Here is a 27,136-nt window from a genome sequence, read left to right as displayed (position 1 = left end):
TCAGTAGGATGACAGCCCTGGGAAAGAAGCTGTTCCTAAATCTGGTCGTTCGGGTGCGAATGCATCTGTAGCGTCTCCCAGATGGCAGGAGGGCGAACAGACTGTGGCTGGGGTGGGTAGGGTCTTTGATGATGGTCCGTGACCTCCGGAAACAGCGTTTCTGGTATATGTGCTCTATGGTCGGTAGCCGGGTGCCGGTAATGCGTTGGGCAGTTTTGACTACCCACTGCAGGGCTTTCCGGTCATAGTAGCTACAGCTGCCATACCATACTGTGATACAGTTCGTCAGGATGCTCTCTATTGTGCAGCGGTAAAAGTTAGAGAGGATCAGGGGTGACAGGTTACATCCCTTCAGCCTCCTTAGGAAATATAGGCGCTGCTGGGCCTTCTTCACCAGAGAGGAGGTATTGAGGGACCAGGAGAGGTCTTCCGTGATGTGGACTCCGAGGAATTTAAAGCTGTCCACCCTTTCCACCACAGCCCCATGGATGTGGATGGGGGTGTGACTTCCGCCTTTAGACTTCCTGAAGTCCACAATGATTTCTTTGGTTTTCTTGATGTTAAGGGCCAGGTTGTTATCGGCGCACCACTTCACGAGATGCTGGACCTCCTCCCTGTAGGCTGACTCGTCGTTGTTGGTGATCTGGCCTACTACCGTGGTATCATCCGCAAACTTGATGATGGTGTTGGAACCATGAACAGCCACACAGTCGTGGGTGAAGAGGGAGTAGAGGAGGGGGCTCAGCACACATCCTTGTGGGGCCCCTGTGTTCAGGGTCAGCGGGTGGGAGGTGTGGTTACCTAATTTGACAGACTGGGGTCTGTTTGTTAGGAAGTCCAGGGTCCAGTTGCAGAGGGACGTGTTCAGGCCAAGAGTGTGGAGTTTGGTGGCCAGCTTGTTGGGGACGATAATGTTGAATGCTGAGCTGTAGTCTATGAACAGCATTCTGATGTAGGTCTCTTTACCATCTAAGTGATTCAGTGCAGAGTGTAGAGGAGTTGTGATTGCATCCTCCGTTGATCTGTTTGCACGACAGGCAAACTGGTGTTGGTCAAGAGAGGCGGGAACACTGGCTTTGATGTGAGCCAGGACCAGTCTCTCGAAACACTTCATTATGATGGGTGTGAGTGCGACAGGTCGATAGTCGTTCAGGCATGTCACAGCCGTTTGCTTTGGCACAGGAATAATGGTAGCGGTCTTGAAGCATGTAGGGACTACTGCCTGGGCCAATGACAGATTGAAGATGGCGGTGAAGACATCAGCCAGCTGATCAGCACATTCCTTGAGTACCCGTCCAGGGATGCTATCCGGTCCAGCAGCCTTTCGTGTGTTCACTCCGCGTAGAACACCCCTTACGTTGGAGTCCCCAGAGAAGATTGAGGCAGTAGTCAAGGCTCCAGCACCGGAAAATGTGTCACAACTGAGGTCGTTCCTCAGGCTGGTAAACTATTACCATAAGTTCTTGCCAAATTTGTCTGCAATACTACACCCACTGAACACCCTACTGCAAACTGGGGTGCCATGGAAGTGGAATGAGGAATGTAGACGAGCTTTCCAGAAGAGCAAAACACTAATCACATCGAAAGAGGTATTGGCCCATTACAACCCAGCGTTACCAATTCGGTTGGCTTGTGATGCGTCACCCTACGGCATTGGAGCGGTGCTGTCGCACAAATTCTCGGACGGCTCAGAGAGGCCAATAGCCTTTGCGTCACGATCACTAACCTCAGCCGAGCGTAACTACGCCCAGATTGACAGGGAGGCCCTCAGCCTAGTGTGGGGAGTGAAAAAGTTCAATCACTATCTGCACGGGCAGAAATTCACCTTGCTGACTGATCACCAACCTCTTGTCTCCATTTTTAACCCGAAGAAGGGCGTTCCGGTGATGACTGCGCAATGAATACAAAGATGATCACTTTTTCTAGGGGCGCACCACTATGAGATTGAATATAAGGGCACGAAACAGCATGGAGATGCTGATGGGCTATCACGCCTGCCACTGCCTACTGCGGAGGAAGCACCAGCAGTGGATCCTGTCGAAATATTCCATTCGACTATAGTTGAATACCTACTGGTAACTAACGCTTGTATCGAAAAGGAGACCCGAAATGACCCGACACTGTCTCGGGTATATGATTTGGCGTTGAAGGGATGGCCAGCATATGGCGACTCACTGTTGCCAGCATTCTCGACAAGGAGAGAACAGCTGTCAGTGTGCCGGGGGACCTTGATGTGTGGATCCCGAGTGATAATTCCACCCAAGTTAAGAGAGAGACTGCTCAATGAGCTTCATGAGGTTCATCTGGGAGGGGTAAAAATGAAAAGCCTCGCCAGGGCTTATGTGTGGTGGCCGGGAATCGATAAACAAATCGAGGACCTGACCAAAAGCTGCTCAGGATGCCAGAAAGTCCAAAATGCACCACCACAGGCCCCTCTACACCCATGGGAGTGGCGCTCATCTCCATGGCAACGGGTGCATATTGATTTTGCTGGTCCATTCATGGACTCAATGGCCTAGAAATTCGGTATGGCCCCGCCAGGACTTTTGCACCCAAAATTTTGCGCCCGCCAGGATTCCCGTAGCGCCCGCCTAAAATTCAGTTGCGACGGTCCAAGACGGCGGCGGGCGCTATTGCAGGGTTTGGCCGCCTCGCTAGGGGCGATGAATGTCACTTTCAGGCGTCCAGCTCCCGCTGCGGCACCCGATGCGGTGCGGCAGGCTGGGGTACTGCAGGCCTCCTCCTTCTCTTAAGGAGGAGCTGCCTGCAGCCATCAGATCACCGGTGGATTCCCCCGGCAAATGAGCCCGGCACCACGGAGAAGAGCCGGGCTCGCGGGACTCAGACATCAATGCCGCGGGGGGGTGGTGCAGGAGTCCGGGGAGGGAGGTGCGGGCAGGCGGCCGCCGGGAAAGCGGCCGGCCGCCGCTCCACCTTTATGCGCCGGCCTTTCGGAGCTGCAAGACCCCGTTTCACAAAAGCTGTTTGCGGCTGCCACGGGCGAGGCGGCCGCAACTGAATTTGGCCATCGGGCCGGAATAGCATTGCAACCGGGGTGCTGCGCACACCGATGACATCATCGGTGCCGGCGCGGCGCTACCGGCTAATGCCGATGTTAGGGTCCATCTGAATTTCGGGCGATAAAAAACTTCAGGCGCAAACCACTTTATAGCCAATAAGTGGGCGCAAACGCGACTGAATTTCTAGGCCAATGTTTTTAATAGCCGTGGATGCGCACTCAAAATGGCCTGAGGTCATCAAAATGTCCTCCACCACCATGGAGAAAACTATTGCAGTCCTACGGACCATTTTTGCCAGGAATGGCTTGCCAGAACAGATTTGCTCCGACAACGGACCACAGTTTGTGTCCGAAGAGTTCCGGAGGTTCTTGAAAAAGAATGGGGTAAGACATTACACATCCACCCCGTATCATCCAGCCACAAATGGATTGGCTGAGAGGTTCGTATAAACCTTTAAGAAGGCAATAAAGGCTATGTACAATGACAACATTCCGCTGCAGCACAAGGTGGACAATTTCCTGTTCGCCTACCGGAATGCGACACATGCAGTCACCAACCAGGCCCCAGCCATGATGTTCTTTAACCGAAGGTTAAGATCTCGCCTGGATTTGCTCAGACCAAACGTACGAAGAGATGTTGAGAGTAAGCAATTCCAGCACATCCATGAGAAGCTAACAAGGAGCTTCAATGTAGGGCAACCAGTCTTGGCCCGCGACTACCGAACAGAAAAATGGCAGCCAGGAACGATATGCACATGGCAGGGCCCACTAATGTACACAGTGGATGTTGGGGAGAGCATCGTGAGACACCATGTTGACCAGATCCTAGAGTCACAGGAACAAGTCAACCCCATGCCTCGCCCATACGTACCTGGTGATGAACCCGACGTACAGGTAGCATCTACCCCAGAAACAGTGGCATCGGAAGCTGATGAACCAACCAACGACAGGGGGCCAGAATCGCCTCCGCACCAAGATCAAGACACTCGGGAAAGGCGCTATCCAGAAAGGATCAGGAAGCCTCCCCAAAGACTGAATTTATAAATAGACTATTTTCAGCTAATGTTGCATGTTAAAAGTGTTAATTGTAATTAGTTTGATATTTAATTGTTAAATGAGTGTTATGGTACTGTTAATCTAAAAGGGGAGGAATTGTAATGTATGTACCTTTAAGGGGGGGAACTACTTTTTACAGCTCATGTATACTGTAGTACCGGCAGTGACCACACCTGTATATAACGCTGAGTAGTAATCTGTTGTTTCAGTTGCAGTTTGAACCACGTTGAGTAAACACCTGTTGTACCGTTCTCTGCAGTCCTTTTCTTATTATTACACGGACGTAACACCATTGACCTCCTTAATGCAGTGGTGAACTGCAGACTGGGAGATGAGGCTGATGTCCTCTGTACCAGACTGGAAGGATCCAGTGGTGTAAAAATTCAGGGCTGTGGTGCCTTTGAGGGCTACTGGCATGGCATGTCCCCCTGGCACAGCAGGCAGCAGGAGTTGTTTTAGGAGGTTGCAGAGACCTGTGACAGCCTGCCTAGAGAAGCACAGCCTCCTCCTGTACTGCTTCTCAGATAGGTTCAAGAAGGCGACTCTTGACCTGTAGACTGTGTATGCTGGATATGGCCTGATGTGCACAGCCTTCCTCACCTGTTGTTTTCTAAGAGGCCCAGGTGCTGCTGGTGGTGTTTGCTGAGGCTGCTGCTCTTCCTTCTCCAAGTCTTACTCCATCCAGAACAAAGAAGCAATAATGGCACCCATTGTAAGTAGATAAAGCTTACTAAGGGTTGTAGGGCAAAAAAGGTGTATTAATAGTGAAATAACAACAGAAAATGCTGGAAAAACTCAGCAGGCCAGGCAACATCATTGGAGAGAAATTAGAGTCAATGTTTCGGGTCAAAACCCTTTATCAAGACTAAAGAGGCACAGGGAATGAAATAGATTAAGAGGCCGGGCTGGGAGAGAACAAAAGAGACGAGACATTAAGAGGTATTCAAAACGAGACGAGATGGTGATAGGTCTAGTGGAGACAAAAGACAGCTCTAGATTAGGTGTGAAATGCGCTGGCAGAATGGGAGACAGCTGCCATGTGGGAGAGAGAAAAAAAAGGAAAGGGGGGCGGCGGGAAAACCCAAAACAAAGGTGTGGATAAAATATATAAGTAAAAATGTAATAGGGGCCGAGGTTATGATCTGAAATTGTTGAACTCGATATTGAGTCTGGAAGGCTGTAAAGTGCCTAATCGGAAGATGAGGTACTGTTCCTCGAGTTTACGTTGAGCTTCCGTGGAACAATGCAAGAGGCCAAGGACGGTGAGGTCCGAGTGGGAATGGGGCGGTGAATTAAAATGACAGGCGACCGGAAGCTCGGGGTCACCCTTACGGATTGAACGGAGGTGTTCCGCAAAGCTGTCACCCAATCTGCGTTTGGTCTCCCCAATGTAGAGGAGACTGCATCGTGAGCAGCGAGTACAGTATACTAGATTGCAAGAAGTACAAGTAAATCGCTGTTTCACCTGGAAGGGGTGTTTGGGGCCCTGGACAGTGGGAAGGGGGGAGGTATAAGGGCAGGTGTTGCATCTCCTGCGCTCACCCTCCGCCATTTCCGCCACCTCCAAAATGATCCCACCACCAAACGCATTTTTCCCTCCCCTCCCCTTTCAGCATTCCATAGGGACCGCTCCCTCCAAGACACCCTAGTCCACTCCTCTATCACCCCCAGCACCCCTTCCCCTTCGCCTGGCACCTTCCCGTGCAAGCGCAGGAGATGCAACACCCGCCCTTATACCTCCCCCCTTTCCACTGTCCAGGGCCCCAAACACCCCTTCCAGGTGAAACAGCGATTTACTTGTACTTCTTGCAATCTAGTATACTGTATTCGCTGCTCACGATGCGGTCTCCTCTACATTGGGGAGACCAAACGCAGATTGGGTGACCACTTTGCGGAACACCTCCATTCAGTCCGTAAGGGTGACCCCGAGCTTCCGGTCACCTGTCATTTTAATTCACCGCGCCATTCCCACTCGGACCTCACCGTCCTTGGCCTCTTGCATTGTTCCACGGAAGCTCAACGTAAACTCGAGGAACAGCACCTCATCTTCTGATTAGGCACTTTACAGCCTTCCGGACTCAATATCAATTTCAACAATTTCAGATCATATCCTCGGCCCCGATTACAATTTTACTTATATATTTTATCCACACCTTTGTTTTGGTTTCCCCCCTTCCTTTTTTTTTTCTCTCTCCTACATGGCAGCTGTCTCCCATTCTGCCAGCACATTTCACACCTAATCTAGAGCTGTCTTTTGTCTCCACTAGTCCTATCACCATCTCGTCTTGTTTTGAATACCTCTTAATGTCTCTTCTCTTTTGTTCTCTCCCAGCCTGGCCTCTTAATCTATTTCATTCCCTGTGCCTCTTTAGTCGTGATAAAGGGTTTTGACCTGAAACATTGACTCTAATTTCTCTCCACGGATGTTGCCTGTCCTGCTGAGTTTTTCCAGCATTTTCTGTTGTTATTTTGTATTAATAGCGATTTGGAAATTGGAAAATCTCCTGGAAAACCAGACAGCAATAGATCCTCAGGTACAATGAGCTGCGGCTGAGAGCCCTTGTTTATACTGTGGCACAGAAATTCCGTTCGCAGCCCTCCCGCGGGCGGAGGGCTGCAATCCTGAAAAATCTGCGCCTGGACCGGAGGGTTCCGAGAGGCGCAGAATTCCATTGATGAGCCTCCTCAAACTGCCGGTGTGCAGGGCCCACGTATCCCAGGGGCGCAGCTAGTTCGCAGCGTACCTGGGATCATGTGGGCCATGGGGAGCCAATCAGAGCAGGGAATCTCCATTCATAGATTTGACAGGAAGGCCTGTCAAATCTATGAATAGAGATCAGCCCCAAAACATAAGTAAAACTTCAAATATATTTTTTTAAATCACATTTTTAAAATGACTATAAGTTACATAAATTAACTATTTTAAACAAAAATTTAAATTTTTGAAAAAAATAATTAAAGTTTTTAACGGGGCTAAAAATAAACTTACCTTTCTTTAAAGTATTTTAAAATGATAAATCAGTGGGAAAAAAACATTTCTTTTACTTTCTTCACCTCTTACCTTGTTAAAAGCAGGCCTTGCGCCTGCTTTTCCAGGCGCAGCTGTTTCAGACTTACCTGGACTGAAGCAACTGTTGAAAAAATGGAAGTTTCAACTGTACGCGCTGCCTATCCAGCGCAGGTGTTTGTCTTGTGAAGCCCTTTCTTTGAAGAATGGAAGTTCCAGTTTCCAGCGCATGCGCAGTGCATGCGTAAAACCGGCACTTCCGCTGGCCCTACGAGTGAGTACACAGCGTGTACACACCTGTAGGGAACGGAATTTATGGGTCACTGCCTTAGGTGCTCTCAGAAACCAATCTTGCCAGGTTTTGCTGGCAGGTCCGAGTCTGAGTGGAGCCTCAACGAATTTGGTTTAAAATAGAGTGAGAATGGGTATGGCATCATCAGAGTCAGACTTTGACCTTTTAATTAGGACCCTGCTTGCCTAGAGTGGGTGCCTGATGCAAAGCCCAAAAATGGTGAGCCAAAATGTTGGTGGAAAAAAGTGGTATATCAAGGGTGCAGGGAGGCCCCAGACGCAATTTTAACTTTCTGCCCGCCCCATTTCCGCCGGGCAGGATGGGTTCTAATCAACACTTAAACCAAGCAAAAACAGAATGGTTACCCAACCCTAAGAATTTTTTTTTAGCTGGAATTTCAGGGGCTTACCTTTAAAATATGACTAACTCGTTCTCACCTCCTTAACATCACAATGCACTATTAGCATAGATCATCCCAGTTCTTGTGGAGAGAATTAATATGGTCAGTTTATAGTAAGGAGCAGTAAGCTATGCTCTGGTTTTAAGGGATAAATGATTTGCATATATGGTCATTATTCTTTTACTGTTCTGTATTTTCTTTTATTTTTTGCAATCTCATTCCTGGGTCAATACTTCAATTTCCATTATTAACAATTTTTAAACATTTTTCCCCTCAAATTTTGTCTGACCTTTTGAAGACAATCACTCTGGCAAAGTATGGTCCCATGTGTGCTGGTAATTCTAGTTGTCATTCTTCAGGGTGAAGCCTAAAGGAAGTGTTTAGGCTGTGAGTGCCGGTAGGCGATTAAACTGTGAAGAGCCCAATCCTGTCATCCATCCAATATTACACACACATATACTTTTCAGCAGGGTTCACTAAATAGTGATCAGAAGCAGGAACACTGGCTGACCTTTCACCTCTCTAATCCAAGCACACTGAGGTTATTTGTAGTGCCCCTACTGTTGCTCCAGCACAGAACAGTGCTAATGGGCTCCTTCCTGTCTTTGAATTGAAATCTTTGTGCAATATCTGGTATGACCTATGACAATGTATATTTTACTGAAGATTATTTATTTATCTCATGAACATTTGCTTCTTGATGATTAATTTTCCCATAATTGAAGTTTGTCAGCCAATCCTTTAATTTTGATGAAATAAGAGTATACATAGTCTCCGATTTCCTCTTTCCAACTCATGATACTGCATATACAAATACTAAAGTAAGTTTCTCACATTATCAATTTCAATGCTTTAAAAAAAAAAATTTTTTAAAAGATGCCCTTTGCTAATTCCAACAGTAATTTTTCACAAAAAGTCATTACTATTTGTTAACAATTGTATTGGAGTTTAACTGTAGTTATTTAATTTTACATGATTTTAAACAGGCCTCTTTATACATCTGAATCCAATTATAATAGCTATGTTTAAAAAAAGCATGGGAATTCACAGTACATATTTTTGATTAAATATTATTATTGAATTAGTCTAAATACTAAACAGGATGAGCATGTGTAAATTTGTTGCAGTGCATTCTTGCGTTTTAGAAAAATGTTGTCCCATGGTCTTTCGGTGAACAACAAAATATGCTGAATTTAAAGACTTTTGACCCCATTCTGCACTGGCTTATTTTCTCTCCAAAAACTGGAAGCATGTTTTTAATGGAATGAAAATTTAAAATCTAAGGAACCATTTGTAACTGTCTCTGAAAGGTGCTGTGTTTTACCACAGGAAGAGAGAACACAATTATGATAACAGCTCAGAATAACCAATCTTATTGCTGCAGTAATACTTTCTGCATGGCATCATCATTCAACTTCCTCTATGCTTCTCCCTTCCCTTTACCCACCAAGCTAAAGCTCCCCACAGGATCCCCCTGCCCTAGCCCATCTATTTCTCTTAGTTTCTCTCCCATCTCCCCTCATGCTCTCTCCAAGCTTATCTCATCCATGAAACCCACCTGCTGCTCCTTCAACCCCATTCCCACTAAACTGCTGGCCACCCAACTTCCCTTCTTGGCTCTCAAGTTAATTGACATTATAAATGGTTCCCTCTGCACAGATAGCACCACCCTCCCTTACAAAACTGCCGTCATCACCCCACACCAAAAAGCCCGCCATCGACCATCTGTCCTTGAAAAGTACTGCCCCATTTCTAATCTGTCTTTCCACTCCAAAGTCCTTGAATATGTTTCTGCCTCCCAAATCCATGTCCATCTCTTCCACAGCTCCCTGTTTGAATCTCTCCAATCAGGTTTTTGTCCCTGCCACAGCACTGAAATGTCCCTCACCAAAGTTACAAATTACATTACATAGGATATAAGGCACAGAACAGGCCATTTGGCCCAACCAGTCCATGCCGGCATTTATGCTCCACTCGAGCCACCTCACGTCTTTCCTCATCTAAATCTATCAGCATAACCCTCTATTCCCTCCTCCCGCATATGTTTGTCCAGCCTCCCCGTAAATGCATCTATGCTATTCGCTTCAACCACTCCCTGTGGTAGCGAGTTTCACATTCTCATAGAAACATAGAAATATAGAAGATAGGAGCAGGAGTAGGCCATTGAGCCTGCTCCGCCATTCAATGAGATCATGGCTGATCATCCAAACTCAGTACCCTGTCCCTGCCTTCTCCCCATATCCCTTTATCCCTTTAGCCTTAAGAAATATATCGAACTCCTTCTTGAATATATTTATAGAATTGGCCTCAACTGCTTTCTGTGGTAGAGAATTCCACAGGTTCACCACTCTCTGAGTGAAGAAATTCCTCCTCATCTCTGCCCTAGATGGCTTACCCATTATCTTTAGAATGTGACCCCTCTTATGTTCATTAAAAAATAGACATTCTTACTATGAACACAGCTAGCTTTTGCTAGACACTTTTATTGAGCACATGTGGACTAGGTACAGTATCTGTAGAGGCATCCATCTTGACTGCTGCCTTGTGGGTAGCCTAGTGCCTCATGGGTAATGTAGTCTTAATATACATACAGCTGGGTAGTGTAGTCTTATATACAGCTCTACACAGCTCTACGGCTCCACCTAGTGTCCACTATAGAATGACATGTTATTGATCATTACATCCTCCTTTCTTTGAGGTTTAACAAAATCAATATCAATCAACTTTCAAGAAAACAATAAAGATAATATCAGTAACACTTTTGTTAGTGCTCTATAAACATAAACATTTTCAAAACAGTCAACACATTTTTAAAGCTTTACATTGTACTCAAAGATTAAGTCTATCAGGCTTTTTTACTTCACGTGTGGATCTTCTGAACACGGGTAAGTCTGATGTGTCTTCATGAGATGGTTCTGGTGGTGAATGACAAGATGCAGTTGCGTCATTGTCATCGATCTGCTCTTGTATAGATCGAGGTCTCCTTGCGATCTTTGCTTGGAGAGGGTTTCAGTGTTTCCTTCACTCTTCATGCCATAACTCTCAATGTAGTCAATGCACTCTCGAAAAACTGCTGGCAGCTGGATCCCATCATACAGCATAGTCCTCTCAGCAGCCTCGGCTAATGGAACACCAAAGATTGGCCTGAGGGAAGAAGGAGTATCCACCGGAACTGCCTCCTGCTCTGGTGCAGGCTTCTTCTTTTTCTTTTTCTCTTTCCACTGCTTAACAACATCTGCTCCGGTTATATCTTTGGACTTTTTCTCTTTGTGTTTTTCCTCTTTGTGCTTTTCTTCCTTTGGCTTCTCTTTGACCTTAAAGTCTTTTTCTTTCTTCTTGGAGAAACTAGGCTTTTTGAAGACATGGATACCCTTTGGCCTTTTCATCCTTGATGGGCTCTCTGCTTCATCACCTGAGTCATCTGGTCTACTTATGGCACAGTTTATACGGTAGACTCTCTTGACCAGTTCTAAGTCTTCACAAGCTTTGTCACCTAGTATCGAATCAAGTCTTTCAGCCACAACAGAAAACATGAGATGATGCACTTTGTCTTTGACTGTCACTTTAATCTGCATACACCTAAGCTATCTATTTTCTGTCCATTATAGCTCTTCAGTAGTACAGGTAGACTATCCTTTATCCGAAAACCTCGGGACCAGCCGTGTTTCGGTTTTCGGAGAATTTCGGATTTCGGAAGGTGAGCGAAAACACTTCGGTTTTCAGAGTAATTCGGTATGCGGGAGTGCGGATAAAGGATACACTATCCCTTATCCGAAAGGGTGGGGGTCGGCGGGGGTGGGGGTCGGCGGGGGGGGTCGGGGGTGGGGGTCGGCGGGGGATCGTGGTCGGGGGGGGTCGGGGGTGGGGGTCAGCAAGGGTGGGGTTCGGCGGGGGGGTCGGGGGTCGGTGGGGGTCGGGGTCGGCGGGGGTCGGGTTCGGCGGGGGGGTCGGCGGAGGGTCGGGGGTGGGGGTCGGCGGGGGTCGGGGTCGTGCGCACGACTTACGCTGAGCGATTTTGGTTTTCAGAAGTCATGCTTTGCGCCACTTTCGGCTTTCAGAGGTTTTCTGGTTTCGGATGTGCGGATAAAGGCTGGTACACTTACGCAGAGCGATTTCGGTTTTCAGAAGTGCGGAAAAATGCTACACTATCCCTTATCCGGCTAGGCCTGTAAGTCGTGCGCCACTCTGGTCATGTCGTGCGCACGACTTACGCTGACTGAAAAAACCTTTGGTTTTTAGAGGGTTTCGGTTTTCGGAAGTTCGGATAAAGGGTAGTCTACCTGTACTGACTTTTTCTGTATTTTGGGCTTTTCTTTCATATTTTTTATGTCACTCATACTGATTAAGTTTGCTTTTGCCCCAGTGTCCAGTTTCAATGTAACTAATGCTCCATTTAGCTGCAGTGGGATCATCCATTTGTCCACTTTTACTGCATTGACTTTATGTTCAGCATTGTCCATTTCTGAGGGCTGCACATTTTCTGTATCTTTTTTGATATCGTCACATGACACCATTCCTACAAAAAATGTCTCACTTAAATCAGTGTCCTCAATCACATTAACTTGTTGCCCTTTTGTTGTTTTTACTTTTGAAAAGCATTGTTTGGCAAAGTGATTCTTTCCATTACACTTTGTGCACATTTTTCCAAATGCTGGGCATTGTTTTAACTGGTGTTTGTAACCACAGCGTTTACAATTAAAAATTTCATCCTCCGATTGCTTTTCATTTCTGTTCTGCCCACGTTTCTTCGCCTTGTAGGACACAGCACCGACAGCAGCATTATCACTCATTACAATCGCATCATTATTGATTTCACTGAAAGTCTTCGCGTGCTTTCGAGCTAGCTCGCTGGCTTGGCATATTTTCACCGCATTTTCCAAATTTAGTTCGGTTTCTCTCAACAGACGTTCCCTGACTTTTTTATCATGAATACCAAACACAATCTGGTCACGAATCATGCATGATTTCAGCTCAGAGAAATTACATGTCTGTGCTTTCAGTTTCAGATCAGTTATAAAGCTATCAAAAGTCTCATTTTGTTGCTGTGTCTGAGAACGGAAGATGTATCTTTTATAGGTCTCATTCTTTTTGGGAGAGCAATGTGCATCAAATTTTTTTGGCACATCTTCTAATTTTTCTCTGTTCTCCTCTGGATTAAATACAAATGTATTAAATACCTCTATCGCCTGTGGGCCTGCAACCGTAAGCAGCAACGCTATCTTCCTTGCATCTGGCTTCATACCGAATCTGATGGCTGCAATGTAGAGTTCGAATTGTTGTTTAAAAGTCTGCCAATTGTAGTCGATTTTTCCTGTGAGTTTCAAACGCTCTGGTGGCTTCAAATTCTCCATGTCGCTTTTCACAATTTTCAGCAGATCTTCACCACCCTGGTACCATCTTATGTTCATTAATAAATAGACACAGCTAGCTTTTGCTAGACACTTTTATTGAGCACATGTGGACTAGGTACAGTATCTGTAGAGGCATCCATCGTGACTGCTGCCTTGTGGGTAGCCTAGTGCCTCATGGATAATGTAGTCTTAATATACATACAGCTGGGTAGTGTAGTCTTATATACAGCTCTACACAGCTCTACGGTTCCACCTAGTGTCAACTATAGAATGACATGTTATTGATCATTACAACCCCTGTTTCTGGACTCCCGCGCCATCGGGAACATCCTTCCTGCATCTAGTCTGTCTGGTCCTGTTAGAATTTTATAAGTTTCAATGAGATCCCCTCTCATTCTTCTAAACTCCAGCGAGTATAATCACAATCGACCCAATCTCTCCTCATACGTCATTCCTGCCATCCCAGGTATCAGTCTGGTGAATCTTCACTGCACTCCCTCCATGGCAAGAACATCCTTCCTCAGATAAGGCGACCAAAACTGCACACAATATTCAAGGTGTGGTCTCACCAAGGCCCTGTACAACTGCAGCAAGACATCCTTGTTCCTGTACTCGAATCCTCTTGCTACGAAGGCCAACATGCCATTTGCCTTCTTAACCGCCTGCTGCACCTGCATGCTTACCTTCAGCGACTGGTGCACAAGGACACCCAGGTCTCGTTGCACTTCCACTTCTCCCAATCTATTGCTGTTCAGAAAATAATCTGCCTTCCGGTTTTTGCCACCAAAGTGGATAACCTTGCATTTATCCACATTATACTGCATCTGCCATGCATCTGCCCAATCACCCAACCTGTCCAAATCATACTGGAGTTTTTCGGCATCCTCCTCACAGCACACACGCCCACCCAGCTGTGTGTCATCTGCAAACTTGGAGATATTACATCTAGTTCCCTCGTCTAGATCATTAATATATATTGTGAATAGCTGGGGGCCTAGCACTGCTCCCTGCGGTACCCCACTAGTCACTGCCTGCCACTCGGAAAAAGACCCGTTTATTCCAACTCTTTGCTTCCTGTCTGCCAACAAGTACCTTGCCCCCAATCCCTTGTGCTTTAACTTTACACGCTAATCTCTTATGCAGGACCTTATTGAAAGCCTTCTGAAAGTCCAAATACACCACATCCACTGGTTCTCCCTTATCTATTCTACCAGTTACATCCTCAAAAAATTCCAGTAGATTAGTCAAGCACGATTTACCTTTTGTAAATCCATGTTGACTTTGTCCGATCCTGTCGCTGTTTTCCAAGTGCTCTGCTACTACATCTTTTATAATGGACTCTAGCATTTGCCCCACTACCGATGTCAGGCTTACCGGTCTATAATTCCCTGTTTTCTCTCTACCACCTTTTTTGAATAGTGGGGTAACATTAGCTACCCTCCAATCCATGGGTACTGTTCCAGGTTCCATCGAATGTTGGAAGATGATCAGCAATGCATCTACTATTTCTTGGGCCACTTCCTTAAGTATGTACTATGTTGGTAGAGAATGTATATACCTTTTTTTGGCAGGAGGTATGTGTAGGAGGTTTGAATGTAGTCCTCACAATATGCTTTAATATCTAAGATAAAGTACTAAGTGCATCAATTTGTGTAAACTTATAATCATAACTTTATAGAAGTTGGTGGGATCAACAGCTCAAATTTCATTTAGTCAAAAGAAATTAGTTAAAAATTCCTTTTTAATTTGAATTATATTTGACCTAAAAAAGCCCTGTACGAGACCCATGGAGCAAATAATTTTATAATGACTTGAAGAAAGTGAAGAAAGTTGAATTTACAGCAGAAAGTCAATGCATTAAAAGGATTAACTGTTCAAAAGGCACTGTCTAGGCAGAAGTTTTTGGTTGGCCTTTTTTGTTTGTTGTTCATGATTTTCTTTCTCGCTGCTATACCTCCTCCCACACCCACCCCCGAGGGAACCGTTCCACTTGGACAGATTCAAATCATATATCTGTAGGATAGATTGTGTTTGGTAACTAACGCCGACTTGTTTTTCCATCATGATAATACGTATTATGCTAGGTTTTTTTTAGTGTATTTGTACCAATATACTATAGGAAAAATTGAACTTGTGTCCATTTGCTTTAAAGTACTCATACCTTAAATCACCCACCTCAAATTGGTGCCAACACTACCCGTATCGCTGACGAACTTGTGATCACCAGAGCTCCAAATACTATCTCCAGTCATAACCCAATCTGTACTTGTATTGATGGGTGCTTCTCTAGGTCAAATGGACATAGTATGAAAATTTCATATTGGTGCTTTACGGTCATTAGTGTTGTACTTGGATTTCAGTAGTGATTTTGATGAATCCCATGAGGAAAGCTGATAAAGTGACATGACTTCTGCAGTATTGCAGATTAGTCTCGCCACTCTTTGGGTAAAGAAGTTTCTTCTAAATTCCCTATTGGCTTTCTTGGTGTCTATCTTTTATTGATGGCCTCTAGTTATGCTCTTCCCCAGAAGTGAAAACATTCTCTATGTATCCACTCTATCAAAACCTTTCATAATTTTAAAGACCTCTATTAGGTCACCCCTCAGACTTCTTTTTTCAAGAGAAAAGAGACCCAGCCTGTTCATCCTTTTCTGATATGTATACCCTCGCATTTCTGGTATCATCCTTGTAAATCTTCTCTGCACCCTCTCTGTGTTGCCTCTATATCCTTTATATAATATGGTGACCAGTGTAGTGTATGTAACTGTTCTACCTTTAAGAGAACTATTGTATGTAACCATTCACCTTTAAGAGAACTATTTTAGGTGTGGTACTACTTTATCTTGGCTGCTGTATACTGTAATACCGACGGTGACCACACCAGTATATAAGTGCTGTGTCAGGATTTATTGGGCAGATTCGCCCTGACCTTCGAATAGTAAAGTCCTGTTTAAGTTACTCTTGTAGTCTGTGTATTACTTCGCTATACAACCCACAGACTTTACAGTGGCGACGAGTTCGATCTTACCCTGCGGCAACAATACTTCTGACGAAGTAAACGAGCGTCGAAAAGAGGCACCCGCCCTCGTCATTTTGCTGAGAGAAAACACGAGTTTGCAGACCAAGAAAGGAGGAAGTTTTCAAACAAGAAGTCTTCCATCAGCAACAGGCACGGATTGTCCCTTCTGCCACGGTGGTGAGTGAGCCGATCAACACGAGAAGCAAGTCGGCCACGGTGACTGAGTAAAGGGAAAATAGAAACAAATAAACAGAGGATAAGGGCGGTGCACTCGACCACGGTCGAGGGGGAAAGGAGCCGGACAGAAGTCGGGCCCAGAGGCGCTGAGACTGGGGCAGCGTGGAGCAGAAGCCGCGGTACAAGCGGGCTGGGGAGCGTCGTGAGACGGCTAGACCGCGACGGCGAAAAAGGCCGGACAACTACCGCGACCACGAGGTGCTGCGACCGGGATCGTAAGGCGCGGGAAGATATAAAAATAAATAAGCCACGGAGAACTCAGCCGCAGCCGGGGAGGAAAGCACCGGACTGTGAGAAGCTGGGAGGCGCGATTGGGGTGAAAAAGGCCAGACAGTGATTGAGGCCACGAAGCGCTGCGACCGGATCGTAAGGCGCGGGACGATATAAAATAAATAAACCGCGGAGAACGTAGCCGCAGCCGGGGAGGGAAGCACCGGACTGCGAGAGGGCTGGAGGCGTGATTGGGAGCCCGAGCGAGCGGGAGAGACAGAGCCCGAGCGAGGAAGGCTGAGCGAGATCCAGCCCAGCGGCTGAAACTGTTCGCCGCCAACGGGTTGTACCCAGCACCGGCTGCCCTGCCGAGAGAAGGGAACGCGCTGAAGCCGACGCGCAGGCTGCAAACCCGAAAGCCAGCGGCCGTCGCCCGAGGGAAGCTTACCCCTCCTGCCAGGGGAAGAAACGCGGGAAGCCGCCAGTAGGCGGGGAAGAAGACAGAAGCGGGAACCGCCATTTTTAAAGTGGGTGGGGAAAGAAGATAAGCGCGGGAAACCGCCATCTGGAAAAAAAAGTTAAAGAATATTGTTGTTGTTTCTCAGGAAGAGTGTGAAGATGCCTAAGCATAGTAACAGCAACGGTTTCAATGCCGAGGTGGAAGACTGGCCCATGTATGTAGAACGCATCGAGATATATTGTACGGCTAATAAGATAGCAAATTATGAAAAAGCTCTAACCTTATTAAACTCAATGGGTGCGAGGACATACGGGTTATTGAAGCATCTTCTATCACCAGCTAAACCGACGGATCAGTCTTTCGATAATATTGTTGCTGTCCTGAAGGATCATTTTAACCCCGCACCGCTGATGTTAGCGGAACGATCTAAATTTTACGGGAGAACGCAACGAAAAGAGGAAAGCAACGCGGAGTACTTGGTCGAGCTGCGTAGACTAGCGAAATACTGCCAGTTTAGAGGAAATCTGACAGAGGCATTGCGAGACAAGTTCGTGTGTGGATTGTCGAAGGAAGGAACGCAAAAACGACTACTCGAAGAGAACGATCTTACACTTGATAAGGCTGTCCTTATTGCAGCATCGCACGAAGCCGCAGCGAGAGGCACGGCGGAAATGCAGCGGAAGACAGCGGTACTCAGTGTGGATCAAATGACTTCGGGTACAACGAAATGTTCTCGTTGTGGGAAGACAACACACGACCAGAACCAATGCTGGGTTAAAAACCAGGACTGTAGGAAATGTGGCAAGCTTGGCCACATAGCTAAGGTATGCCGGTCAGGAAAGAAGAACAACAATAATAAGTCACGGCAGAAGAAGTACAGAAAGGTACATGAGGTGACTGGGAAGAGTCCAGATGAACAGAATTCGGACTCAGACTCCAACAGCAAGGCACTGGGTAGTCTGAGGATTCATAATGTGAGTAAAGAAGCTAACCGACAAACTATCTGGATCACACTACAGGTTGCAAAAGTCCAAGTGAAGATGGAAGTGGACACCGGATCGGCGTTGACGGTCATGAATAAGCATGATTACAAAAAGTTATTCAAACATATTCCCCTACGGGATACGGAGATAGTATTGCAGACATACACGGGGCACAAAGTATACCCCATCGGAAAGATAGAAGTCAAGGTGAGATACAAAGACAAAGATCACCAAAGGATGGACTTGTATGTGCTGCCCGAGGGAGGTCCACCACTTCTGGGATGGGAGTGGATCAGGAAAATAAAGATAGACTGGCATTCACTAAACACAATGACGGTAGATTCCGGGAAGGAAGAGGTCAAACCTGAACGGTTGTCCAGAATATTGGACGAAGCTAAAGAGGTATTCCAGCAAGGACTGGGAACACTGAGAGGAATTAAAGCAAAAATCAAGATTGCAGAACATGCAAGCCCAAAATTTTTCAAAGCCAGATCGGTACCTTACGCGATACGACCTGCTGTGGAGGCAGAACTAGAAGAGCTTGAACGTTCAGGGGTACTGTCTAAGGTGGACTGGAGTGAGTGGGCCACGCCCATTGTTCCCGTCATGAAGTCTTCATCAAGTAACAAGCCAGGGGGACTGGGGAAGGTCCGCATCTGCGGAGATTTCAAGATCACAGTTAATCCGGTGCTTCACACGGTACAATACCCGCTTCCGCGGATTGAGGATATCTTTGCTTCATTGTCTGGCGGGCAACACTTCACCAAGATAGACCTGGCACAGGCATACTTACAAATGGAAGTCGAGGAAGAGTCGCGCCAGTATCTCACAATCAACACGCACAGAGGCTTGTATCGTTATAATAGACTGGTTTTTGGAGTAGCTTCGGCTCCAGCAATTTGGCAGAGGGCAATGGAGCAGGTCTTACAAGGTGTTCCAAGCACGCAGTGTTACTTGGACGATATCCTGATTACGGGAGAAGACGAGGAGGAACACCTCACAAATTTGAAACTGGTGCTCACCAGGTTGAAGGAATATGGCCTTCGAGTTAATCGCCAGAAATGTGAGTTCTTCCAGAAACGGATCTCGTACTGTGGTCATGTCATTGACCAAGAGGGGCTGCACAAGTCGCCTGACAAGATAGAAGCTGTCGTGAAGGCCCCCGCTCCGGAAAACGTTTCACAGTTGAGATCGTTTCTGGGGTTGATTAATTATTATCACAAGTTTCTGCCAAATTTATCCACGGTGCTACATCCGCTGAATGCTCTGTTACGGAAAGAAGTGCCATGGAAGTGGAGCGAGGACTGTAAAAAGGCCTTTCGCAGAAGCAAGGCGTTGATTACCTCTGAGGAAGTGTTGGCTCATTTCAACCCAACGTTACCTCTTCGTCTAGCTTGTGATGCTTCCCCTTATGGAATTGGAGCAGTACTTTCACACAAGTTACCAAATGGCTCGGAAAGGCCAGTCGCATTTGTGTCCCGATCGTTGACCTCCGCGGAGCGAAATTACACTCAGATAGACAGGGAGGCCCTCAGCCTTGTGTGGGGAGTAAAGAAATTCAATCATTACCTGCAGGGCAAGAAGTTCACATTACTGACAGACCACCAGCCGTTGGTGTCCATATTCAACTCTAACAAGGCCGTTTCCACTATGACAGCGCAAAGGTTACAGAGGTGGTCCGTGTTACTTGGGGCACACCAATATGACATTGAATACAAAAGCTCCAAATGGCATGGAAATGCTGATGGGTTATCGCGCCTACCGTTGCCGGTAGTAGAAGAGGCGGCTACAATGGACCCGGTAGAGATGTTCCACTCATCCATAGTAGAATGTCTACCAGTAACCAATTCGATGATCGAGAATGAAACAAGAAATGACCCGACTCTCTCACGGGTCTACGATCTAACAGTGGAGGGATGGCCAGCACATGGCGAACCAACACTGCCAGCATTTTCGCAACGGAAAGAACAGCTGTCAGTGTGCCGAGGAACCTTGATGTGTGGATCGAGAGTGGTGATTCCACCCAAACTTCAGCATAAGGTGCTAAAGGAACTTCACGAGGGGCATCTGGGTGGAGTGAAAATGAAGAACCTAGCAAGAGCGTTTGTGTGGTGGCCAGGTATTGATGGAGACATCGAGGAAATAACCAAGAGTTGTCTAGGATGCCAGAAGGTCCAAAACGCGCCACCACAAGCTCCTCTGCATCCATGGGAGTGGCCCTCATCTCCTTGGCAAAGGGTACACATCGACTTTGCTGGTCCATTTATGGACTCAATGTTTCTAATAGCGGTGGATGCACACTCCAAGTGGCCGGAGGTAATAAAGATGTCCTCCACCACCACGGAAAAAACCATCACAGTATTAAGGACCATGTTTGCCAGGAATGGGCTGCCGGAACAGGTCTGTTCTGATAATGGACCACAATTTGTGTCCGAAGAATTCAGGAAGTTCTTAAAAAGCAATGGGGTCAAGCACTACACGTCAGCCCCATACCATCCCGCCACCAATGGCTTAGCTGAAAGGTTTGTCCAGACCTTCAAGAAGGCCATAAAGGCCATGGGTAATGAGAACATCAATTTACAACAGAAGGTAGATAACTTCTTGTTGGCGTACAGGAATGCAACACATGCGGTCACAAATCAAACTCCCGCCATGATGTTTTTCAATAGAAGACTAAGATGCCGGCTGGATTTGATTAAGCCAAACGTCAGAAGGGACGTAGAGAACCGGCAATTCCAGGGCATGAATGAAAGGCCAACTAGATCTTTTCAGACAGGTCAACAAGTTTTGGCCCGGGACTACCGTACCGAGAAATGGCAGCCTGGAACTATTGTAAAAAGGCTAGGGCCGCTGCTGTATACAGTGGACATTGGTGACAGCATAATAAGGCGCCATGTTGACCAGATCATAGGGTCATCCACAAAGAGCCAACCTACTCCACAACCTTACACGGCTAATGTAGAAACAGAGATACCCAGAGCACCTACCTCCGATCTGGTAATACTGGAATCAGATGATCCTGATACTGTCCTTCAAGCTGAATCGGCCTTGCCGGAAGAACCTACTACCCCACCGAAAACTACTACACCACCGAGGCATTATCCGGACAGAGTCAGGAGACCTCCAGAGAGACTGAATCTGTGAACTGGTTTTACATAATTTGTATATATGTTCTAATGATATGGTTAATGGGGAATAAGTATGTTGTAAGCTAAAAAGGGAGGATTGTAGTGTATGTAACTGTTCTACCTTTAAGAGAACTATTGTATGTAACCGTTCACCTTTAAGAGAACTATTTTAGGTGTGGCACTACTTTATCTTGGCTGCTGTATACTGTAATACCGACGGTGACCACCCCAGTATATAAGTGCTGTGTCAGGATTTATTGGGCAGATTCGCCCTGACCTTCGAATAGTAAAGTCCTGTTTAAGTTACTCTTGTAGTCTGTGTATTACTTCGCTATACAACCCACAGACTTTACAACCAGAACTGTATGCAGTACTCTAAGTCTGGTCTAACCAAGGTTCGATACAGGTTTAGCATAATTTCCCTACTTTTCAATTCTATACCTCTAGCAATAAACCCTAGTGCTTGGTTTGCATTTTTAATGGCCTTGCTAACCTATGACGCAAATTTTGTTTATTTTTGTATTTGTACTCCAAGATCCCTTTGCTCCTCTACCCCACCTAGACTTGCACCCTACAATTGATAAGTGACCTCCCTATTCTTCCTACCAAAATGTAATAACTCACATTTTTCTGTGTTGAACTTCATTTGCCAATTATATGCCCATTCTGCAAGCTTATTAATGTCCTCCTGTAATTTGTTGCAGTCCTCCTCAGTGTTGTCTATCCCCCCCCCCCAAATTTGGTATCATCCATAAATTTAGAAATTGTGGTCTAGAAATTCAGTTGTTAGCCGCAGCCGCTAGCGCCTTAGGAGGAGGAGAAGTGGGGCGCTAAGCGGCTAGCGCCCGGGCGCGGCGTGATCTGCGCCTCTCTAGAACTTCACTTAAGATTTAGTGGCGGCGCAAAGCCGTAGCGCCCGCTCAGCTGTGCGCGCCGATCCTGACGTCATTTCATGGTACAACGCCCTTGGTGCGCCCCAACCGGAACTTCAGTGGCGCCGCCCTTATGTGCGCCTGGCGCCCCCAGCGACTGGTAGAGGGGAACGGTTCCCAGTTGCTGCGGGGCCCAGGGGGTGCTAATTAAAGGGGACTCCTCCTGCAGTATAAGTGGCAGCCATTTTGCTCCACTCCTTCTTTGTGAGAGACGGATGTTTGGAGAGAGACAAAGGGAGAGAGCTTTCTGGTTTGACTCAATGCTCGCACAGGTGCCTGTGTCTTCAGGCCAGAGCTTTTTACTTGGATTTAACTTTCAGTGCCATGGCCTTGATTCAAAACATATAATGGGGGCTGCAATGGGTGGAAACGTTGACTTACTGCATTGCATTCAAGAGGCTCAGAGACGCTGTGAGAGAGTGCCAGTCATGGCCAGACGGAGAAGGGCCAACAGGCGTCGGCACAGGAGGCCTTACCCACCCAGGGTACACCGCCAGCAGTTCTCATATCTGAACATGTCTGAGGAGCAGTGTGTTCGGAGGCTGCGATTCAGAAGGGAGGTGGTCAATGAGATCTGCCACCTGCTTCGCAGAGATCTGCAGTCACAGCTGAAGAGCAGGACATCTCTGTCGGTGGCAGTGAAGGTGACAGTGGCTCTCAACTTCTATGCCACCGGCTCCTTCCAATCCGCTACTGGGGACATCTCCAACATCTCCCAGTTCGCGGTACATTGCTGCATCCGCCAGGTGACCAATGCCCTTTTCAGAAGGAGACGTCAGTTCATCTCCTTCCCCATGACCCTGGACAAGCAGCAAGAGCGTGCAATGGGATTTGCAGCATTAGCGGGCTTCCCCATTGTGCAGGGCGCCATTGACTGCACGTATGTGGCTTTGCGGGCACCTCTAGAGAATGCCGAGGATTACCGCAACCGGAAGGGCTACCATTCGCTCAACGTGCAGTTGGTGTGTGACCACAGGCAGCTCATACTAGCTGTCAATGCCCGCTTTCCAGGCAGCAGCCACGATGCCTTCATCCTGCGCCAGACTTCTGTGGCAGACATTTTCGAAGCCCAGCCTCACCCACGAGGATGGCTTCTCGGGGACAAAGGCTATCCTTTGTGCACCTGGCTGATGACCCCGCTCCGTGCGCCCAGCACCCCTGCTGAAGAGCGATACAATGACAGCCATCAAGCAACCAGGAATATCATTGAGCAAACAATTGGCATGCTGAAGCAACGGTTCCGCTGTCTGGATCGTTCCGGGGGAGCCCTGCAGTACTCGCCTGAGTGAGTCTCCCATTTTGTTGTAGTGTGCTGCATGCTGCAGAACCTGGCTATCCGCAGGACTCAGCCACTGCCAGCAGACATTGGAGGACCACCAGAGGAGGAGGAGGAGGAGGAGGAGGAGGGGGAGGAGGAGCACCAGCACGGGAGGGAGGCACAAAGTGCAAGGGCCGTCCGTCGGCGGCTTATTGCAACTCGGTTCTAGGCCCCCTCTCAGGGAATGGCTTGTGTCAATGAAAGAAGATGAATGTAGCCGCTCCGCAAGCCCTCAGCCGGTCAAGGCAACAAATACTTCCAAAAGCAAACATGGACAGTGCGATTAAAGAACATTTTTTACTGTGCAAACTCTGTGCCCTTCCCGCATGACAAACTAAGTCAGAGAAACCCCCCAAAAAACAGAGACATAACTGGCTCTCACAACCTTCAAAAATGACCATTATCCTCGGCCTTTATAAAAAACAAACACAACAGTCTCGGCCTTCATATATAAAAGAACACAACAGTCTCGGCCTTCATATATAAAAGAACACAACAGTCTCGGCCTTCATATATAAAAGAACACAACAGTCTCGGCCTTCATATATAAAAGAACACAACAGTCTCGGCCTCATATATAAAAAAATCATTTGGCCACACCTTCTACTTTTTCCCCTGCGAGGGTGATCTGCCTCGCTTCCGCGAGTGGCCCCTTCCTGCCCTGCAGCCCCTCCTCAATGGGGCCCCAGTAGCTGCAGCAAGGCTGGGGGAAGGCTGCTGAGGGTCAGATGGTGAGATGGCAGATGCCCTTGGGGGTCGGCCTGGACCAGCTCTGGGCGTGGAGGGGCCGGCTGCTGACTGCTCCAACTCTGCTTGGGCGGCAGCAGTCTGTCCTACGGGTGGTGGCAACGGCAGTGGAGGAGTGACAGTGTTGGCTGCAGGAATGCTGCCAACCTGACAGAGCACAGGCACTCCCTGGTTGGCTGATACACTGGCACTCGCACGGGCCAGCACTGCAGCATGCGCAGCAATCTGCTGAATCACAGACTGCTGGGCTGCTGCGGTGCGGCGAGTGCCCCGGCGATGCCTGGCCGATCCAGCGAGGGTGGCAGCAGTTAGTGCTCATGTGGCCCTGGTCTGTGTCTGCGTGACACCAGCCAGTGAATGCACGGCACGACTGAGCACTTGGCTGGAAGCCGCCTGTGATGCAGCAAAGTCCTGCAGACTCCTGGCCTGTGCTGCACTGAATTCTTGCAGACTCCTGGCCTGTGCTGCCCCGAATTCCTGTACACTCCATGCCAGTGACTCTATGGAGTCAGGCATCCTTGCCACTGCAGCCATGAGCTCAGTGTGTCTGCGCTCAGCCTGGGCGCCCATTTCTGCAAGGAGCCACACCGCCTCTGCGCTCACTGTAGCAGGACTGGAGGCCGCACTCACCCTCCGGGGAGAAGGCCGCCGAGCTTCCCCACCCCTCCCGCGTTGCTGCAGCCCGCTGGGCCCCGGAGCTTCACTCTCCTCCGACCCTTCCCCCCTGCTCCCCTCCAGGGAAGACGTGTCCCCATCATGGCCATGGGCTGCCTCAGCTGAGGGTGGCACTGATGGTCTGGCTTCCTCTTCCTCCTCCTTGCCTTCCGATTCACTCACAGTGCCAGCTTGAGGGGCCCCCTCCTCACCTGGCGGTTCACCATCTGAAAGCAGGGAGGCACAAGAGTTGCTTTAGAGTGAGGACAGGGCGGCAGTGAGGGAAGCATGAGTGCTGCTATGCACTGCATTGGTTCGATAGTGGCAAAGGATGCTGGTGTGAGGCGCAAGTGGAAAGAGAGAGGTCAAAAAGGTGATGCCCTTACCATTGGGGCCCAGAACAGGATCGGCATCTCCACTGGCGACGGGGCCAATCAGCCGGCCTGACATAATGCGCTCCACACGCTGCTCCAGGTCGCTGAGCTGTTTGAGGTCAGGACGGCCTCCCCCGGTCTGTCGCTGCTGCCTTCGGTTGTGCGCCAGCTTGCCCTGCAAGAGAAAGGATGGCCTCTAAGTACAGTGTGAAGCCCTGATCTTGCCTGCACTGCCTCCCATGGTGGAATAGCCCTGACAGTGTGAAGCCATCATCTTGCCTGCACTGCCTCCCATGGTGGAATAGCCTTGACAGTGTGAAGCCATCATCTTGCCTGCACTGCCTCCCATGGTGGAATAGCCCTGACAGTGTGAAGCCATCATCTTGCCTGCACTGCCTCCCATGGTGGAATAGCCCTGACAGTGTGAAGCCCTCATCTTGCCTGCACTGCCTCCCATGGTGGAATAGCCCTGACAGTGTGAAGCCCTCATCTTGCCTGCACTACCTCCCATGGTGGAATAGCCCTGACAGTGTGTAAAGTCCTGAATGTGCAAGTGATTTTCATGACAGTCCCATAGCTGCTGGATGAGGGCTGGGCATTAGGGCTTTCAGGTCCCTTTGGCCATAAAGTGAGGTGCACATGCAGGGATGAGGAGGATACTGGAAAGGGTACTCACCCTGACAACCCGAGTGAGGTCATTGAACATTTTTCTGCATTGAATTGGAGTCCTGCCAACCACGCTGTTGGAGGCCACCCTGTTTGCCACCTCCCTCCAGGCTTTCCGATGCTCGTTGGGCAGCGGCCTCCTGCCACCTTCAGGGAAGAGGACAAGGCGCCTGTGCTCCACTGCGCCAACCAATACCCTCAGGTCACCCTCGCTGAAGCGCTGCGCTCTCTCCCTGGCCTTCTCTATTGTCCTGGGCGTTGAACAGTTCAAGCAGCAGTGTCAGGCTGTGCTTCAGGGCTGCAGTGTGCAGGGCGTGGCAGCTAAACAATTCCATCCTCCCCCTTTAAGAGCTGACCGGCGCCAGAGTGTCTGCCTTCAATCAGCAACTCGCCGCACCTGCGCTGCGCCCGCCCTCGGTAGTAGCGCCCCGGCTTGCCGGCTTAGCGCCTTATGATAGTCATGCATTGCCTGCTTTAGCGATGCAACTGAATATCGGTGAAGGTGGCGCTAAGTTGCGCCGGGCGCAAAATTTAGCGAACGCCCGGCTGTTGCGCCCCAAATGTGGCTGTACTGAATTTCTAGGCCTGTGTTTTTGATTCCAAAGTCTAAGGCCTAGAAATTCGGTGGGCTGCGCCACCAGTTAGCACCCAAAGAGGGCACTTAGTGGGTTTAGCGCCACTGGCCACGCCTCTCGTGAAATTTAGCGGGGCGCTAATGGCGGCGTTAGCCGGTAGCGCTGCGCCGCCACCGATGATGTCATCGGTGAGTGCAGCGCCCCGCTACCGCCCCAATCGTGAAATTTGGTAGCGCCCCCTGCTGTAACGCCGGTCGCAATTTGCGACCGGTTCAGGGGGGCCTACCTGCGGCGGTAGAGACGCTGAGGTGCGGGGCGGCCATTTTTTTTGCTGGCCGCCTGCCAGCACCTCCTCGTGCAGCCGTCCCCGGCCTCCTGAGCCCCCCCCCCCCCGGCATTGTGCCGGCTGTCTCCCAAGAGCCCGGCACTTCTCCTTGGTGCCGGGCTCTTTTGCCGGCACTCGCGATCTCCGATCGCGCTGCAGCAGGCTCCTCCCCTTTAAGAAGGGGAGGAAAGCCTGCAGTACCGCAGCGCGCCGTGTCACAGCGTGTGGTGCTGCGGCATGTTGCGCTGCGATTTTCAGTTGCAGCGCCCCAAGACGGATGCAGGGCGCCTCGAGTAGCGCCGTGCTTCCGTTTGGGGCGCTCAACCTGAATTTACGGCGGGTGCTCGTGACTCCTTCCGGGGCGGTACTTCCGGCGCCCAGGC

The sequence above is a fragment of the Somniosus microcephalus genome, chromosome 1 (genome assembly GCF_052327205.1).
Source record: "Somniosus microcephalus isolate GS21.2 chromosome 1, FLI_Smic_1.0, whole genome shotgun sequence".
Lineage (NCBI taxonomy): Eukaryota > Metazoa > Chordata > Chondrichthyes > Squaliformes > Somniosidae > Somniosus > Somniosus microcephalus.
Note: the sequence above shows the minus strand (reverse complement) of the source record.